At 39.2% G+C, this 19,645-nt stretch overlaps 1 protein-coding gene across 1 annotated transcript in view; it reads left to right on the forward strand.

Annotated features, from left to right (window-relative positions):
* galt (galactose-1-phosphate uridylyltransferase) overlaps positions 1-19,645 on the forward strand; it is a 124,077-nt gene that overhangs the window by 89,931 nt on the left and 14,501 nt on the right. The gene's annotated exons all lie outside the window — the stretch shown is intronic.

Raw genomic sequence — 19,645 nt, forward strand, 5'->3', positions numbered from 1 at the left:
TGTTAATATATATTATAAGTCTTTCAGTCCTGGATTCTGTAATTGCTGCTACTATAAACTGAACAGTAACTGAGCTCTTAATGTAATTAATTGGCCACTTAATGTCATACCTATCAGTGATTCCTAAATCCAGAACTGGAAATTCTTTATATAGGAGCTTTAACACTTCAAAACGTTTAAAACTTCAACAAAACATACATTGTACTTCAAACTCTTATACTTCAAAAATAAGTAGAAAATTACATTTTTCCTTCAGATAAGCTCTGTAAGCTTGTGTGGACCTGTGGTGAATTTGACACAAAATCCTACACTTCAATTTCATTTCTCATTTTATCTAAATGTTGTGACTGGGCTTTTCTGCTCTGCTTTCATGAATGCTGGTCTGACACTAGCTTGGAAACAGGAATGCTCCTTCTGTGTGTTAAAGAAACTGACTCTCAGGCAAAAAGTTGCACCTGTTTCTGACTCACCATCAGCAACGCCTGTTGCAAGTATCATTTTTTGCCAACAGACAGGATAAATGATCATGGAGTATGATTGACACCTTGCACAGGACTGTATTTCCTAAGAGCCTGCTGTTGCAGTGAGGTGAAGAGAGAGAGGCAGATTTAATCTGGTATCTTGTTACTGGCCTTTTCGACCGGCCACTGCACAATCAGTCTCTCTTCTCGGAGTGTGACTGGCAGCTTGCATGTCAGACTGCAGATCTGACAGCTGTCACCTGCTAAACCTGAGCTTTTAGCTCAGGGTGGAAAGGTAGGGAGCAGAGCAGCTTTACCAAGATCCCTCAGAAAACAGAATCAGAAGACACTTTTGTTACCAATGAATTATGTGCTCATCCGATGGACAGTCATGTCTTAAAATGTTACTAATGCGCATTTAAAGCGATAGTTCGGGCAAAAAATTTATTAACACAATTTTCCACTGTAGTTGATCAGTTAGTGCATTTTTTGGTGTTTGCTTGGTTAGTTTTACACTAGAACTGTAAGGCTAATGTGGCTAAATAGTAATGGAAACTCAGATACTAGGTTAGCATTTTGCCGAAATCTTTGCACAATTGGCTCAAACTGTGAGTTGTTAAAGTGGGATTTCACCAATTTCTCAAAAATTCTGTATAATTCCATCTTTGCAATGTCAACAGAGTCATTCAGAGTGGTTTAAGGTGAAGTGGTCCATTGTAGTGAAACTCTATAGCCATTTTATTTACTATCCAAAGGCATCGGTGCACATACAGTTGTCTTCTGACTACTTATATGTAGTATTGAAAATTATAAAGTCTGAAAATGATGTGTAGCTGTCAAAAAGCCATCAATGAGAAAAAGAAAGACAAAATGAAGATAATTTGCAAATCAAATAAAGAGGCTGTTGTTCTCAGGCTGTTGTTCTTTCAGTTGGGGTGTCTACCCCAGAGTTCAGACCTCAGCATCACTGAATGGGTTTGAGCAGAAATGCAACCAGCTTTTGAGTGAAACTGTGTCAACACATCCTCCATATATATATATGTCCTCCCTCAACTTTACTCCACATTATCCATCTTTAGTCAAACAGGTTGTATGTAAGATTCACCTGATGGGTAGGATTTGAACCTATCACTGCTCTCCTCCCCTCCCTCTTTCTCTTCCTCTCCATCACTAACAGTGTGGTATGCCGCTGTTTCTTTTCACTTGTGCTCATTGTGCGCGACGTTCATTAGTCATTGATGGTATAATCGGCGGCACTCCTGCTGGATTGATTACATCTCCGACATGCCAGGCTGTTGTTGTACGCAGCGTGCGCTGGTGCCCGGAGCATCCATCATCTGAATGATTCATGCTGCTTCATTTGGGATATGCACTAGGCAGCCGGGTGCATGCCCGTATGCATCCTCTCTCCCTCACAATTAGCCAGGCATGCTTTTAAAGGGGAAGGCACAGATGAGGGATAAGAAGGTAGCCGTCATCCACAACTCCTGCAAAGAGATCATTAGCATGGCTGGAGCTCCAGCTTCGAATTCAGATTAGCATAGACGCGGGAGTCCTTGAGAATGACTGTTGGATTAACTGTCCAGAAAAGTGCTGTGAGGGGATACAAGATTATATGGTTTTATGAGATTGCATGGAGAGTTTAAAAGGCTTTTTAGACTTAATTATACCAGAAATATAAGGGTTTTATAAAAATTGTTCCATACGTGGAGCCATGACCATAAAAGTGCTACCATGCTGACTCTTTGACATTGCTCAAATGACCACATTTGGAAAAGTAGGAGTATTTAGAAGTTGTTGAGTCATAACCAAATACCAAATGCTCTAAGCCTTTAAAAGTTCTCTATAAAACTGTTATTATGCTCCCACATGCTTGCACCCAGCCAAAAAAACTGCACTGCATAGCAGAAGGGGACCCTATAACAAAAATTCATATTTTGTTCCAAATTGTCAAGCAGCCAACTAGCATGTGTAAGGACACAATTAGCCTCAATAAGGTCACTTTCCACCCTGGCTCAGTGACAGAGTAGTGTTCTTCACTGATCATGTCATTCAGTTCACTAATAACTTAATAAATGCAAAACCTGAGTCTTATAAACCAAAAAAAAATTGGTAGTCTAAGTCTAAACAGAATCTGTGGAGGAAAACAAGATGCCTGCAGATGTTCAAAATATAAAAGAATAGATTTTGGATAAAGTATGAATTAAATAAATTAATTGACCAAACAAGTTAAATCGGGTCAGAGTTTAATATATATAGTGGTTTTTACAACAGGTGTTGTCACAAAGCAGCTTTACAGAAAAATGTGGGTCCGAGCCCCAATGAGCGTTGCCAGTGGCCACAGTGGCAAGGGAAAACTCCCTAAGAGCAGGAGGAAGAAACCTTGAGAGGAACCAAGACTCAGAAGGGGAACCCATCCTCCTCTGGTCAACACCAGATAGCAAACAGCTTTAGTATAAAATATTATTATACAAAATGGGGAAAACGGGTGGAGCAATGGTTAATTAGATTAGCTTTAGTTTATGCAGCAGCAGCATCAGGAGGATCCTTTAATGAGGGTGAGTTGTTCGACTTGGCAAAGAAAAGGAAAACACAGTTCTGTAAAGAGTGACTGATCACAGATTACAGGGTAAACAGAGTGCAGCGCAGACTCTGGCAGATCTAGTTATTACAGCCCAACTAAAAGGAAGGAACCAGAAAGGTAAGAGGTAAGAGACATGAGGGCTCCCAGAGATGTCAACACCCCTCTACTCCACTGTCCAAAACTTGAGTGAATGCGTGAGAACAGCAAGACAACAGCACCAACACTCCCAGTTTACCATAATACTGTATGAGCATGAACCCCCAGATCTGAACCTTTCAGACCTTTTAGAAGATTACTCCAAAGCTGGGGGGGCTTTGTATGAGAAGGCTGTCTCCCTGATGTAACTGTAATAATTCTAGACACTAATAGTAAGCCAGTACCTTGTGATCTAAGTATGAGAGAAGTTCACTTAGTCCGTTTAGAGCTCTACAGGTCAGTATGAGAATTTTATAATCACTGCGAAATTTAACTGACAACCAGTGTAGGTTTGATAAAACTGGGCTGATATGGTCAAATTTTCTGGTTCTTGTGAGGACTCTAGCTACAGCGTTCTGGACTAGCTGAAGCTTGTTAAGGCTTCTGCTGTAACATCCAGACAGCAGGGCATTACAGTAATCTTGCTTTGAGGTAATAAATGAATGAACCAGCTTTTCTGCATCCTGTAGAGATAATGCATTTCTTAATTTAGCAATATTGTGGAGATGCAGGGAAGTTATTCTAGTAATGTTAGTTATATGTCTGTCGAAGGAGAGATCGTTTTTTTTTTTGTTTGTTTTTTTTTTTTACAGTTTAATGCTAATTTAAAACTGTGCAGGGGTGCCAATGCTAAATTAGTATTTTTCTTATGGTAACCACCTGAAAGGCTATTAATAAAGCATATTACAAGGTAAAATATTGGCTGTATGTAGGCTTATTAGGATGGATGATATTTGAATTGTACTCTATCATATCCTATACAGCTCTGATTAATGTAATTGGAGATATTTAATCTGTGAAATTGAGTGTTTTATAAATATCACCATGTTACTGCTTGGTATGCTTCTTCAGACAACTATTACAGATTGTTTTTGAACATGTAGAGTTAAAATTGGAAAAGGAAAAAAAATTCTGTGTGTTGTGCCTGCTAGTGGCAGTGAAAAGTGTGCTTTCACACTATTTTTATCATCAGTATGTTGAAACTAAATCATCAGTGAAGGGATGCTAGTTCTCGTTGAAAAATTAAAAAAAAATATATCAGTAATGAATTAGACGCTGATAGGGATTTCTGCTATGCTTTTATTTTTACACCAGTCAAATAAAACCTCTCGGGTGTGTATCTGTTGGCATTCTGATTCCAGCAAGTGGCGGAAAATAGACTGTAAGCGTAATAGCTATGCACTCAGATTTTACGTGTGGCTAGTTTTAACTGTGTTTCAACGAATGCCATTTGGCTTAACTACACTCAAAGCACTGGCAGAGCAGATGTTTTTCATTTTCCACTTCAAAATAGTGCAAAACTGTGGGCATTTAGATCTCCTTTTAACTTCTCGAAACATGCCTCACTGCTGCAAGTTGTAGATAAAGTTTTTGGCAGCTCTATGACAGTTGTATAAATAGAGTGCAAAACATACATCACAAACAGATCAGAACTGGATCAGTTCGAAAGGACCCATATCATGGAAATCCAAGTATTCTTCCAAATTTTAGAAACAGGAATATTTGAAAACTGTTCAGCATTATATTCACTACCCAGGCCACACAGTCCACAGAGAGGAAACTAAGCTGAAAAAAACAGCCCATTTTGAATTTATTGTTTCTGTGATGGGGAATCACACTCCTCAGCCTCCCTGGCAAGGTCTATGCAGGGGTACTGGAGAAGAGAGTCCGGCTTATAGTCGAACCTCGGATCCAGGAGGAACAGTGCGGGTTCCGCCCTGGTCGTGGAACACTGGACCAACTCTTCACCCTCTCCAGGATTCTGGAGGGTTCATGGGAGTTTGCCCAACCAGTCCACATGTGCTTTGTGGATCTGGAGAAGGCATTCGACTGTGTTCCCCGGGGTATTCTGTGGGAGGTGCTTCGGGAGTACGGGGTACATGGCTCTTTGCTACGAGCCATTCAGGCCCTGTACAAACAAAGCAGGAGTTTGGTTCGCATGGCCGGCAGTAAGTCAGACTCGTTCCCAGTGAGAGTTGGACTCCGTCAGGGCTGCCCTTTGTCACCGATTCTATTCATAATTTTTATGGATAGAATTTCTAGGCGCAGTCAAGGGATGGAGGGTGTCCAGTTTGGTGACCTCAGGGTCACATCGCTGCTGTTTGCAGATGATGTGGTCCTATTGGGGACATCAGGCCGCGAACTTCAGCTTTCGCTGGATCGGTTTGCAGCCGAGTGTGAAGCGGCTGGGATGAGAATCAGTACCTCTAAATCCGAGACCATGGTTCTCAGGCGGAAAAGGGTGGAGAGCCCTCTCTGGGTCGGGGATAGGCTCTTGCCTCAAGTGGAGGAGTTCAAGTATCTCGGGGTCTTGTTCACGAGTGATGGTACAAGGGAGCGGGAGATTGACAGGCGGATTGGTGCTGGGTCAGCAGTGATGCGGGCTCTTTACCGGTCTGTTGTGGTAAAGAAAGAGCTGAGCCATAAGGCAAGGCTCTCGATTTACCGGTCGATCTACGTTCCCACCCTCACCTATGGTCATGAGCTTTGGGTAATGACCGAAAGAATAAGATCGCGAATACAAGCGGCCGAAATGAGTTTCCTCCGCAGGGTGTCTGGACTCTCCCTGAGAGATAGGGTGAGAAGTTCAGTCATCCGGGAGGGACTCGGAGTAGAGCCGCTGCTTCTTCACGTCGAGAGGAGCCAGCTGAGGTGGTTCGGGCATCTGGTTAGGATGCCTCCTGGACGCCTCCCTCGGGAGGTGTCACAGGCGAGTCCACCTGGAAGGAGACCCCGGGGAAGACCCAGGACACGCTGGCGCGACTATATCGCCCAGCTGGCCTGGGAGCGCCTCGGAATCCCCCTTGGAGAGCTTGTGGAAGTGGCTGGGGAAAGGGAGGTCTGGGCTTCATTGCTTAGGATGCTGCCCCCGCGACCCGAACCCCGGAGAAGCGGAAGATAATGGATGGATGGATGGATGTTTCTGTGATGTCACATAAAAATCAACTCATTTACATATATCAAACATATCCAGCCAACAGCAATTTAGCCCATTCATACTGTGTTTAAGCTCTTAGGGCTTTCTGAAGGAGGTACACACAAACCAGCAGAGCTCATTTATTATATATCAGTCAAAATGCATGGAAAATGTAGGATAAGGTCCTTTTAATGCTGCCTATGCCTGAATCAGATCAGGACATCCCTAAGGGAGCAATGTTTTAGAGAGTTACTTTAGGCTCAGTGGGGAGAGAATGATTGAATAACGCTACCTGCTATTTCTGCTTACAGAGCCCATAACAATACTTTAATTTATGCACATGTCAGAACTTAACACCACAGACAGCACTCAACACAGCAAGATCCTGGATGGAACTCAGGATCAACCATTAATTTATGAGGACAGAGAAATCTGGTTATAAATCAGAAAGGGATATTTGTAAAAGTCCTATCAATTCCCAGTCAAGCTTTGCACATATGGCTTTATATTTAGTCAAGAAATGAATGGCAGGGGAAGATTATATTGTCTGAGATTTCATTGTTGTTGCTCAGTATATGGGCTAGCCCTGTGTCGAGGTGTGGGTGAATTGGGAAATTGAAGCTATTTCTTTCTCCGAAGAGAAAGCAGCTGTGTGACTTGACCCAGACGTAGCAGTAAGGAAAGTGTTTTCACCTTCCGATTCGGCATCATTTGGCCAGCTGTTCGATTTCTCTAGCCTTTCTCATTGTGCACAGATTCCAGGCTGTATTCATCAAAAGAGCGGCCCACAAAAGAAAGCCCCTTTCAACCCGTGCTTTATGGCTTGCCTAAACAGCCTCTCAGGCTGTCCAAACTGATTCTTTTTACCCTGCTTCTACCCATATTAGTCTGTGTTCTTGGTGGGAAGTGATTTATCAAAAGAACATGTTCTGTGACACTTCTCGCTTTGCAGAGGGTAGACTCAGTTACTCCAGCTCTATCTCATTCGGCGGTGAGGGGTCCAAATGTATGCGGCAGGCCGACCTGCGTTTGTCTGGACTCTAAGAAAGCTAGCACCTTGCTCAAAGCCACAGTCACATTCATCATTTGCTCCTAATGGGGCTATAAAACGTCCTCTACCAAGCAGGCCTTTAGTGCGTGCTAGTGACTAACAGGATATTAGAGGCCTTTGAATGTGTGCTCATGCTTGTGGCGACCATTAGAGCTTTGGAAATATGGCCTGCAGTTCTCCTTTCATGCTGCTCGCTCAAAGTCGGACACATTTTTTCCCCTTCTATTCTTTCTCTCTCTTTTTTTCACACCTGCTTCGTTTTAATCATGACTGACATGTGTGTTTGATGTGACAAAAGACAAAGCTGCCCACAACCAACAGATTTCCTATCTATTATTATACAATCCAGACTTGAAATGTGGTCCTGTTTTTATTTATTTTCCCATTTCTGTATCGAAAGTATCAGCATTCAGTATATAGTTTTGTCTCTGTTTTTCTTTTCTTAGGTGTTCCTAGTGATAGAAAAAATTGCTGTAATTTGATATCATTCCTCACTCATAGGTAGTGGTGGCCTGAATTGTTCAAAAACCGCTTTAAAAGTGGGAAGTATGGCCAAGAATTTATATCATGGGATAATTAAAATTTCTTTCAGTATGTATCACCAATATATGGTAAATATTGGGTACCTACACATCTGCACATATTTGTCATACCAGTATAATGTCTATACATGTCACTTCACCTCAAATGCCATTCCTGATGCAATTATTATATAATTAAACAGTTAATTATGTAATTACATTTAAAAAGAGTAATGTTAACTTTCTCAGGGTTAAAGTCACCTCTGCAGAGTTTGCTCTGTGATGTCGCTTCATCAACTTGATGGCTCTTGTTTTATATTTTAATTCCTCCTCTTTCCAGCCTTTATGCTTTCATAATAGGACACAGTGAGGCTTGACAGGAGCATGAGAAAATGTATGAGGGGGAAATGGGAGCGACTGTGGCAGCACTTAAACACCAGCTAGACTTCAGAGCTCGTCCCATCCCTCTGCTGGACAGCTTCCCTTCCTTTCTGCTCTACGGCGCTGTCACATCCAATATCAGCACATGAAAAGTGTCCCCTTCCCCGCCGGCATTTGCCCCCTTAAGAAAACTCATAGCATCAGCACTGATATTGCCTTTTTTTCAAATCTGATTTCAAGTGTAAAAGACCACATCCCATAGGCTATGAGTTATTCAGCCGTTTGTAACTCTGCACTTATCGTGTTTTTTAAACTGTTTAAAGATGTGACTGTGCAGAAAGAATAATTAATGTCATGATAATGACATTAATGAGTATCATGTTCTGCCATTTCTTCTTTTATTGTTTTCTTTTGTTTATGTCAGTCTGACGTATGTTAATCTTTATAGTTTCAGCTGTGCCCGCTGGCCATCATTTTCCGAACAATAAATGCATCTCAGAACACCAATTTGTGCTTATAAAGCCTATAAAGCTTTATAATTATAGCTGCCTAAATAAGAATTTATAAAAAATTATTTAGTAATGAGTACAAACAGACCTTCTATGTTCATCAGTTCATGAATATTAATGAATATAGAGAATTACTCATTAAATGGATAACTAAACAGATAAGCTTTGAATGTTTAACAAGTCGTTCCTAAGTGTATTATTGAATCATTCATTTATCTTTGTCATTGCAGTGTTTGAGTTCAATATTTTGCAAGTTAAACCTCTTAATTAATTATAGCTAAGTTATATAAACTGATGCATTTTTTCCACTCTCAAGTTCAGGCACAGCTTGCTCGCTTCTCTCAAATGCTGAGGAATGGATTATCTAACAACAGGATGTTTTTGTCATTCACTTAAGCAAAACAACACTAGAGGGAATGTGTTATAGTGAATAACATCACAGCTGTGATTTAATCACAGAAACCAGCTGGAGGCAAGTGCTATAGATCATCACATCCATGATGTTATTCATGATAACACATGACCTCAAGTTTTCTCCAGAATTAAAGAAAAGAAAAAATTACACAAAGAAGCCCCGAAGTGGTTCAGAGATACACTGATCTGATTAACACTACCATTGCTAACAGGTGTGTAAATAAGTAGGTTACCATGCAACTTTGCCACAAGTTATTTTGAAACTGCCCTGATAGATCTGCCTGCTATCATTGTGAAATGGAAGCGTCTAGGAGCCAGCGCAGCCACACAAACTCTGCCTTTGTTGCATTACTAACCACAGAGTGCCAAACTGTCTCTGGAAGCAACATTGGCTCAGAAACTTTATGTCAGGAGCTTCACAAAGTGGGTTTCTATGGTCAAACAGCTGCACAGAAGCCTAAGATCAATATGCACAATGCCATTGGCTGGAGCTTTCATGAAGTAGTGGAAACTTCTCTGGAGTGATGGTTCACGCTTCATAATGCTTCAGGGGCTGCTTTTCAGGGTTTGTGCTGAGCCCCTTTGTTCCAGTGAAGGGCAATGGTAATGCTAAAGCCTACCAACTCACACAAAAAATTTGATGATTATGTGCTTAATTTGTGGCAAGGCTCTTTCCTGTTCCAGCATGACTGCACCACGTGCACAAAGTGAGGTCCATGAATACATGTCTCGACTAGTTTGGTGTGGAGGAATGTCCAGCATCAGTTTTCAAAGCAAAAAAACAATCAGCCAGTACTAAAAGTTTCAATATCAGTATTTAAAAAGAAAAAATGATATCATATTCATACCAAGTTCTATGAATCTCTACATTCCACTTCATAATTGTACTTCTATACTTTATAGATTACTGTGTAGAGTAAGAGACTACCCTATATGTAGTACATTTCCAGTCAAAACAAAGCCATTGGAAGCAAGTTATTATTTTTTCAGCATCAATAAGGACTAAACATATACTTGAGATGCATGCAATTGCATCCTCAACAACTAAATATAAAATTACATATTTTTAGTATTTAGAAATCTGCAGGGATGTTTCTCCACACTTCCAACATTCAATCTTACAAGTTGGTTGCATGTCCAGCTTCTCAAGTTATCTCAAAGACCTTGAGGCCCAGTATTCACAAAATTGATCAGATATTTACAAAGTATGGTTCTTAACGTTGTCAAACCACACTAGCAGAACCAAAAAGGTACTAATGGACAGCTGACTATATAGCCATTGTCTTGGCAGATGTCATCATCTTCACTTTGTGGTGAAATCATGTGGTCCTTAAGCAAAAGACAGCCAACTTCATCATTTGAAAGACCTATTTGATTGTTGACCATACTTCAGAACTTAAATGAATGTCGTCTTCATGCTGTCTGTATCTTTTTCTCCAGCCGAGTGCCTTTTGCTCAGTAAGATCTATTGATGCTTTTCACATCTCTCATATCCCCTTCAGTTTCCCCTCAGAGCGTCAAGTAGTCTCTTGTTTCGGTTCCTTCATCTCTCTTGTCCTCCATCTCTCTTGTCCTGCATGGCTTATTAAAGATAATTTGTGGTGATTATTCCTGCAAGATCGGTCATCTGAGCTCCTTGCCTTTATTTGGCAGCCACATAATTGTAAGGCAGTCATCTGTCAAATACCTCTTATGGTCTTTAACAAAAGGAGTGGGTTTTGGTGTAGCTTTTCAATTACTTTAATGGCTGTAATCGAGTCCATGAAATGCACAGTCAATCCATTAAACATTTGGAAAGTAAAGAAATGATAGTTTTTGCAGCATGTATTTCTTACAGTGTCTGTTTTGGGTTGGGGAGGCATGATGATTCATCAGTAAGGGTTTGAAAATGTCAAGAAATCCAGTGTACATGTTCATGTTCTTTAGAATCAGTCATCAGTAGGTTTGGCACTGTCCTATCCAGCTGTGGTCATGCACCATTCAGAGATGACATTGTGTTGGAGATGAGTTTTATATCATCCTCTAGGGGACAAGAGGAGATGTGTTGAGGATTTAGACATATTCAGGATCATCTTTAGCTCTCTCAGCTGGTTTGTACTTGAATGGCAGGTTTCACTGCTTCACTTAGAACATAAAGTAATTGGTCTGGCCTGGAGAATAATCTGTCAGTAATTCTCTTGTGTATGTTTCAGACAACAGCTGCCATCTTCTTCACTCTTCCTCAGTGTTATATCGCACCATGTGACCTACTACTCATTGATTTTGAGTGGCTGTAAATGAGCAACCCTTCTTTATAACTTTCTAACCCCCTTTCAGAGCATTATTGTCATCTGTCCAGTGGATTGTAGAGTGCTGCTCTATCTACAATCCACTGAACAAAAAGAAAAAAAGCTATAGCCTACCACACACCAGACGCATCAGGTGGACGACATGCAGTGTAAAACTTCGGCATCTTGGTATAACTACTTAACCTAGATCAGGGGTCAGCAACATTTGGCTCCAGAGCCACATGCGGCTCTCTTACTGCCCTGTTGCAGCTCCACAGCAGAGTTAGATTTTTTTTAAGTAAACATAAAGTAATCCTCCTTTAAAGTAACATAAAGCTCTGCTGATCATTCTAACACAGTAGCAACAAATGCTGGTGTTAATGTATAACTGCTAATTCACTGACCTTTAACCCTGAAGATCGTCACGCAGACTGCTGGTCATCATTGCAACGCAGAACACAATCTTGCTTAGCTAGTAACGTTAGCCAATGAAAGGGCAAAGAGAAGAGGAACGTCTTTTATTTGGAGGCAAATGGACTTATTTGCATTTATAAACACTCCAGCTGCTTTTCTGACATTTTTAATCTGCAACAAGAAACTGTGAAACACTAAAAAGTTGCAAAGTTAAAGTTTTTCAATTGCCAGCTTCTTGTTCAAAAATTCCTGTTCCATCCTAAATGGTCCAGCAGTTACATTTTGATGCCTCAGGTACTATTAAAGGTGAAACTGGAAAATTTGTATGAGAAGCTGAATATGCTCTCAAATGTATTCTACATTTGCGGAAATGTTTTCTGTAGGAGATGCGAGAAAAGCATCCCAGTTAAGTTAAAGCTTTTGTTCAAAGGACAAAATGGCTCTTGATAACATTTGGGTTGCCAACCCTGACCTAGCCTACAAGTCCATGCTAGGTGGTGTGGCTTGAAGGTTTCACAGAGAAAGGCAGCCAAGCTAAAATCTTTAAGATAAATAATCAGTGTGTCTGCTTTCTTCTCAGCTAGCATTAACTTACTGGCCTAGTCATATTACAACTAATTTCACCTTTGACCTTTAAGAAGCAAGCTTGTGAAGTTGCAATTCAATGCAGTGTCAATTCAAATGTGATAAATTCAATAAATGATGTTGAATGTTTTATTCCATTAAATCTATAAGAGTGTAAAAGAAGCTTGTGCTTGATGTTTACCAGTGCTTTTCTATGGCGCTTCTTGTGAGGTGTAGTCACACGTCGTACTGTTTTCTGTGTGGTGCAGTGTGGTAGGCTTTAGATGTCTTTCTGTGCTCCTGTGTTTTGACTAAATTGATAAACTGTGACCAAAACATAAGATAAGGCTTTACATGGCCCTTTGAAGGAGAATAGAGTTAAGAAATCTCATTATGTTTACATATTAGAGAGACGCTAAATTGCTAATCAAAAATTCACATTTACTCTTTGACTTAATGACTTTCATGACTTCAAAAATGAGGAAATTCTGCACGTGAACGCCAGCTAGCTGTGGCTGCCTGGGTGCTTAGCTTTGTAGCTTTGCTAATATCACTGGCTACCATTTCAGGTAATGAAGTCTGTTCTGATGAAGTTCAGTGTTCTCTTGCACCTTTCCAGTATGAGCTGTTTCTTGCTGTTGTCCAGTGTTTCCTTTTCTTTCTTTGTTTGTCAGGGGAGAGCTGTTGTATCTTCTGTTTAAGATTTTAATTACATGAAAACAGTGCATCCATGCAGTTCCATAGTAACCACTTGCAGTACCCCTCTGCACCCATATGATAGATTTAAAATCAGCATGGAATGTTCTGGCTGTAAGGGTGGGGCAGTCTTTAGGAACCACTAGGAGCTATCGTACTCAATCACACAAACCAGTCAACAAACCAGTCATTCATATATATATATATATATATATATATATAATTTCCAGATTTACACTTTCCTGATGTCCTTCAGAACTCATGGCATCTGCAATGGAATCAGTGTAACTGTTTAATCCCAGGAAGATTTTTAGTTTTTTTCCACAGTGCAATGTGGATGGCACCTCCAATGCTGCCCTTGAGTTCTTGTGCACTTTATTTGTATGTGTTTCATTCAGTGCATGGCTAAATTGTGAGGCCAACTCAACTGAGTCATGGAAATCATTTTCCTTAGCCCATTTCCCATCGAGGTAAACAGATTGTATTTTAGAGTACACAGATTGATGCACATTGCCCTCTCTCACTCCTACACGAATCTGCCAGTCTTCCTTGTGTTTCAGATAGCTGACTCACAGAACGAATCCTGGGCTGGATTTGATCTGTGCTCTTATCAGACACGGCTGGCCAAATTTCCGGCTCTGCCATGGCACTGGGCAAGTCAGAGCGTTTTCAAAACAAAGTTCAAGCTGCAGTTAATAACCCTAGCAAAGACTTTCGAACTGGCTCATCCCTGCTCACTCAGCCATTATCTCCGCCTCCATCTGCCTTCACTGCGGAGGATTTACATCCGACTTTCTGTCCAAGGTCAGCTGGCCACACAAGAACAGCACACTACCTCTGGCAGTGCAAGCACAAACCACAATGCTTTCTCTTGCTTTACATTTAGACTGTCCTACACTGGTTACATCCGGAAATATCCTCCCACTAGTCCACAGTAGGCTCAGCACATCACTGTTCCACTCTATTGAAGATTTAGAACCACCTGGATGCTGTGGTGGTGTGGTTAATGTTGCTCATGTTGCTACCTTAGATGTTATGATGATAATTAATTGCTATTTAATAAGACTGAAACGATTAGTCACTATGTTACCATATTTATACATCACACGGCCCATTTTGTACGTTTTTGATATGTTGTATTTTGTTACCCTACAGTCCACTTACGGTTTAATGTACCATTACCAATCATAGTTCTTTTTGCATGACCAAGTTTCCAACCTCTCTTTATCCCTTGGAATTAAACAGGCCATTTTTGTTATTGTGCCTTGTGCCTTGTGCCTGCTGCTCTCTCTCTCACTCTCACTCTCTCTCTCTGACCGTCTCTGTCTCATTCTCTCTCTCTCTCTACATATATATATATATATATATATATATATATATATATATATAATTGCTGTTGTCAGAACAAAACCTTGTATTTCCAAAATGAGAAAACAATTATAGCACTTACAGTAATGTACTGTAAGTCAATTGGGTCATTACTGTTGGTCCATTCATCATGAAGTTTACACACAGTGTATAAAACCATGGTACTTTCAAATAATGTCAAAAACTGAAAAACAGATAAAAGGTTTTTTGTTCTCATTCAAAAAGCAGTCCAGGCTGAAAACACTTTGTATAACTTAAGCATGAGTGGACGAGGTTAAGCTGTTATAGGCTGAAATAGTGGATATAAATGTGAGAGTTCTTAAAATGAGAAAAATGTTTATTCAAAACAGACTATTTTGTATAAACGGCTGTTTTTGCAGCTTGGTTTCCATATATAGACTGTATGGACTGTGCATTGAAGGTTTTGAAATGTCTGCAATATTTACATTCTCAAACTCTGTCCTTGCAGAAAAAGCAAGAGAAATTTGGTTGTCCATGGTATAGTCCTTTGAACAAATTTTGTTTATGGTTGGTTTGCTTTTTTAATCTTGTTGCCTGTTTTTACTGTATCCTCCTCAATGATGGAAAGCATAATGCTGTTGTGATTTTTTTTTTTTTTTTTTTTTAACCACAAGTAACAGCAAACCTGTCCATGAAACTATGACAAAACAATGGAAACCAGACAAAGAAAAAAAAAAAACAAGAAAACTTTGAAAATGAATGTGCTGAGCTATCTAAGGTGACAGAGTAGGGAGGGAAAAAAGACAGTGCTCTCAAATGACAGATAACCAGCAGGTCTGTGCCACCAGATAACCTTCACTGGGATGGAGAGAGATGGAGGAGACCTTTATTTTGTCTGCTTGCCCTCAGTAACCTCACAGATAGTCATGCTTCACTCGCCACCACGTTTCTCAACATGCAGACATCACAATTGGTTATGTAGCACAGGCTTTTTGTATAGGAGGCCATTTGTGGTAGAGCAGGCTGTAGGCTAAGCTGCAAAATTCTCACTTTTAGCTGTGTTTGCTCATTGTGGAAGTGCTACAAATGCTGGCTTGATGTGGCCACAACTGCTTTTAAAATTTTCATTTGATGTGAGATCATTTATTTTCAGTCTCAAACATGATTCACTAGTAGCTGAAGCTCCATGATGGTCAAGGTCAGTAAACTAATTTAAAGCAAAGCTGTATTAAGGAGCAGTGTCAGTTCAGGAGGTGGGTAAATTGATTCTGCTGATGGCTATAATCACATAAATTATGTAATAATTTTACATCAGAAGTGGATAATAGCCAGTTCCTTTTATTCAGTTCTCATAGATGTATGTTTCTATGTATTTTTAAATAATAATGCTTTTACCTATTCATATGTGCAGTACTGTCAAACACCAGCCTTTCACTTTTTTTGTTTCCAGTCAAAAGTTATTAATCTTTCAGCATCAGGAAAAAAAATCATACAGTGCTGCTGATGAAATTTAACAAATTATGCAATAGCTGGAGGCTTAGAGGAGAAGTCTGGAGCCAAACTTAGTTCTTTTGACCAAGATTTTATCTACTTTTTTAAAAACAACTAATTAACTTCTTGACACTTCTACTGCATGTTTGTGTTTTTTCTATTGATATATGATACTTTTACAAGGACAAAGACACTTATTGCCAAGATAAATGGTTTTAAATAGTGTGCAGAGTTCCACAGAAGCCTTAGCAACTACATATAAAATCAGTTATTTCAGTATTTAATGTGTCCATCCTTTACCTTTTTTATAGCTTCCATTCACTTAGGGAGACTTGCTTAAAGTTTCTCAGAGAAATCTGCAGGGATACTTTTCCATAACTCTAAAGTTCAGTCTTAGAATTTGGTTGCATTTTCTGCTTCTCACCATCCAAGCAAACTCATCATTCCATTAAACCTTACTCCACATCTCCAACGACCAGTTTTTATGTTTTATTTCAGTTATTTTTCTTTTTGTCCATTTTCTTTTCTCAGTCACAGACACATAGTTTTGAGTTGTTTTCTCACAGTGGAAGGATGTTTTAGATCTAAAGTAAGAGTGGAGCTTGATGTTCTCTCTCACACAAAGATGAAGACTTTAAGTGCTGTTTGTCTGATGAGGGTTGTGGTGGTCTACTAGGTCTTGCAGACGACTGTTAGGAGATTGTTAGGAATTTTCACTGAAGCTTTTAGTGATGAACTTGTATTGGAAACTCCTGTTCTTAAACTTATTTTCCTTTGAGTTTCTCCTTTCTTATGCAAGTGGATTACCTTACAACTATTCTTCTCAGAAATACCTTCTAGCTACAGATGTGAAAGACACTTAAAGGCAGTTAAGGTGTTGCTTGTGTGAATGTTAGTGTATCTATGAAGGGAAACAATGTCAGTGAGATCTTTTGGAGGAGTGAAAGTGGCAATAGTGTGCACAAAAGTAAAGAGTGAACAAATGAAAAAGTTAGATTTAATATACTTAGTGTTTAAGGTTTTAACTTTGTTACGTAAAATTAATAACTTGTACATACCGCAGGTTAAACTAATGATCTCTGATTTTGCACAGTATGAGGAAATTTAATCTGCTGTTTTCTCAGTTTAATTTTAATCGTTCATGTTTAGCTCCTAGTTTCTTCTTTGGGCTCCATTTCATTCTGTTTTTTTGGTTCAGCTCCCACTTTACTGCTGTTCAGACCTCTCACTTCAGACCAGAGAGATCCCAGAAAGAGAAGACTAGCACGTATTTCACTTCCTGTGTTGATAAATACAGGATGTTGACCCCCTGCCGGTCTATAGGAACTGATCCTTTTTACTCCTACTCACAACAGTGCTTTTACTGGAGTGTGGTTTCAGACTACTCTGTAGTACACCACTGTACTCAGTACATGCCATGCCAGTTTATTGATTGTACATGCTCTGTCTATGACTATGATGACCACAAACTATTACTGAAGGAATATTATAAATCTCTTCATTGATCCTGCTTGTATAAGCTGATATACACTGAACACACTGTAAATTGTAGTTTTACCAATTTACAATAGCTAATTTAATCAAGTCACAAATGAGAAAGAAGTAAGACTATGCATGAGTAATATATTGTGACACTGTTGCTACAGCTAGCTTACTATATATTATAATTAATATTCCTGCTTTTGGAGGCCACCAGCAATGCACAAAAATTTATTTTGTTTGTTTTTATTGTTATTTATCAAGGACAGTTCCCATTAATCAACATTAAGTAAGGGTGCCCATGTTAACCAGCTGAAGAATTTCCAACAGTAGGCTCTGAGGCTTGACTTCATTGGTCTAGATCCAATAAAAATGGCATTTTATAAAAATGATAAAAAAAAACAACGCTGTTAAAAATGCTAAATCATGCAGGCAGGAATACAGAATAACATTGGTATGGGAAACGTTTGTTGTTTCTCTCTCTCTCTACTGTACTCTTAGCTTCTTTCCATTTTCTTTCTTTTTGGTGTAAGGTATGGGTTGTGCCTAGATGTGCAAACAGCCAATCATGGGTGAGATTAAAGGAGCAAATTAAAGCAGTTATTCACCTCCCTGTTCTTGTTGTGACTTTCCTGCTGAACTATATCTGATGCGAAAATCTTATGCTTTCCATCCAGAAAATTTCAAAGAATATGTAGATTATAAAGCAGCAAATCTCTTTTGAACTGGAGTGAGTCGGAAGTAGACTTTTCCTTTTGAGATGAAGTGAGAAAGTCATATGTCTTAACTAAGAGAAAAACTCACATACAGTAGGAGAGAGCAAGGCAAAATTTAATGCAAGGTAAATTGTAGCACAGCTTTTTATGTAGTTGAACAGATATTAACATGCTTTTGGACATTTTCTTGTATTTTCATAGCAATGTCTTCTGCAAATTTTCACAATAATTGGACAGATATTTCTCAAGATTTGTGAAAATCATTTTTATAGATGTTTTTTTGATCACTTGTAAAAGTCACAATATTGCTTTCATCAGCCTCTTGGCAGCTGTAAGAGCTGGCCAAGATGAACATGGCAGGGTTAGTCATGACTGTGGACAGACAGGTCAGTGTTCAGAAGACCACATGACACCTGCAGAAGCCTTTCATGAGAAGAGACACAGACCTATGTTAATGTTTATAAACTCTTATTATAATAGGCAACATTTAGAGCTGGGAAATCTGATATTTATCATTATTGTAAAAAATTCCATTACAGTATGTCATAGTATACGTCTCAGAGCTTATTGTGGATATTGTTGCTCCTCTTCCCAAAACAGCATTTGATCACAAGGAGAGCATCATTGATCTTATATCTTATTCATTATTATTGTATGTAAAATGTTGAATTCCATTCATTGTAGAGCAGAGTTGCCCTGAGACAGCAGCAAAACACTTTTGGAGCAATGCTAAAACTACATGCTTGACAAAATAAGGGTTTAAATATTCTTCATTTTCTAGATGATGTTTGTTCATGGTTTCAGGTAAAGTGACACAAAGTTCAAACAGAAAAAAAGCCTCGGCATGAAGTTTGGGTAAGTTTGGATAACTGCTTGACTCATGTAAACCCGGAGTTTAAACCCGGAGACAAATTCAGATTTTCTGCATTCATCAGATTATTGTAAACACATTCAGTGTTTATGTAGGTTTATATCAATTGTCATGACAAGCTTATATTGGTGTCCTATAGCCTTATGAACGCAATACCATACAGTAAAGTGTTATCATTGTTACTAAGCCTATCAAAGAAAGCAATGGGATAAGGTCCTATATTAGCCATATCAAATCAAATGTTTTTATTTACACCCAATGAAGATTTACTAAAGGTGTAATTTAAACATGGTGATCTGATATTTGACTACTTTGTGGTCTGACATAGCCTCTTTTCACCAATAATATTTATTTTTATGCATATATTATCATGTATTTAGGTTCAAAAGGTATTATTTTAGTTCAATCAGGATAGAACTGTATTGAATTAACTGTGTTTAGATACATTTATGTGATTTTTCTAGTGACTGTTTCAACTAGCCCCTCAGTCTATTACAATTAACACTGCCTAATACTGGGGTAATTTGTAGTATTTCCACTCATGCTGTTTTCAGCTGAATCATACATTTTCATTGGCAGTAGAGATGTGTAGGTAGCTTGTATAAAAATATTATTAATCTTCCTCAGTTTTTTTTTTTTTACGCTATGTTGCAAAAATCTAAATGTGGCCCACTCTTCCCTGCTCCAAAATCATTTTTAAATGCAGTAGTTAAGTTGTTTTCCAGCTCTGCTGATCTGTAGGTTGTCAGTACATACAGCAGAGAGAGCCTACATCCTCTGCTAAA

This window comes from Pygocentrus nattereri, chromosome 18, assembly GCF_015220715.1.
Source record: "Pygocentrus nattereri isolate fPygNat1 chromosome 18, fPygNat1.pri, whole genome shotgun sequence".
NCBI lineage: Eukaryota > Metazoa > Chordata > Actinopteri > Characiformes > Serrasalmidae > Pygocentrus > Pygocentrus nattereri.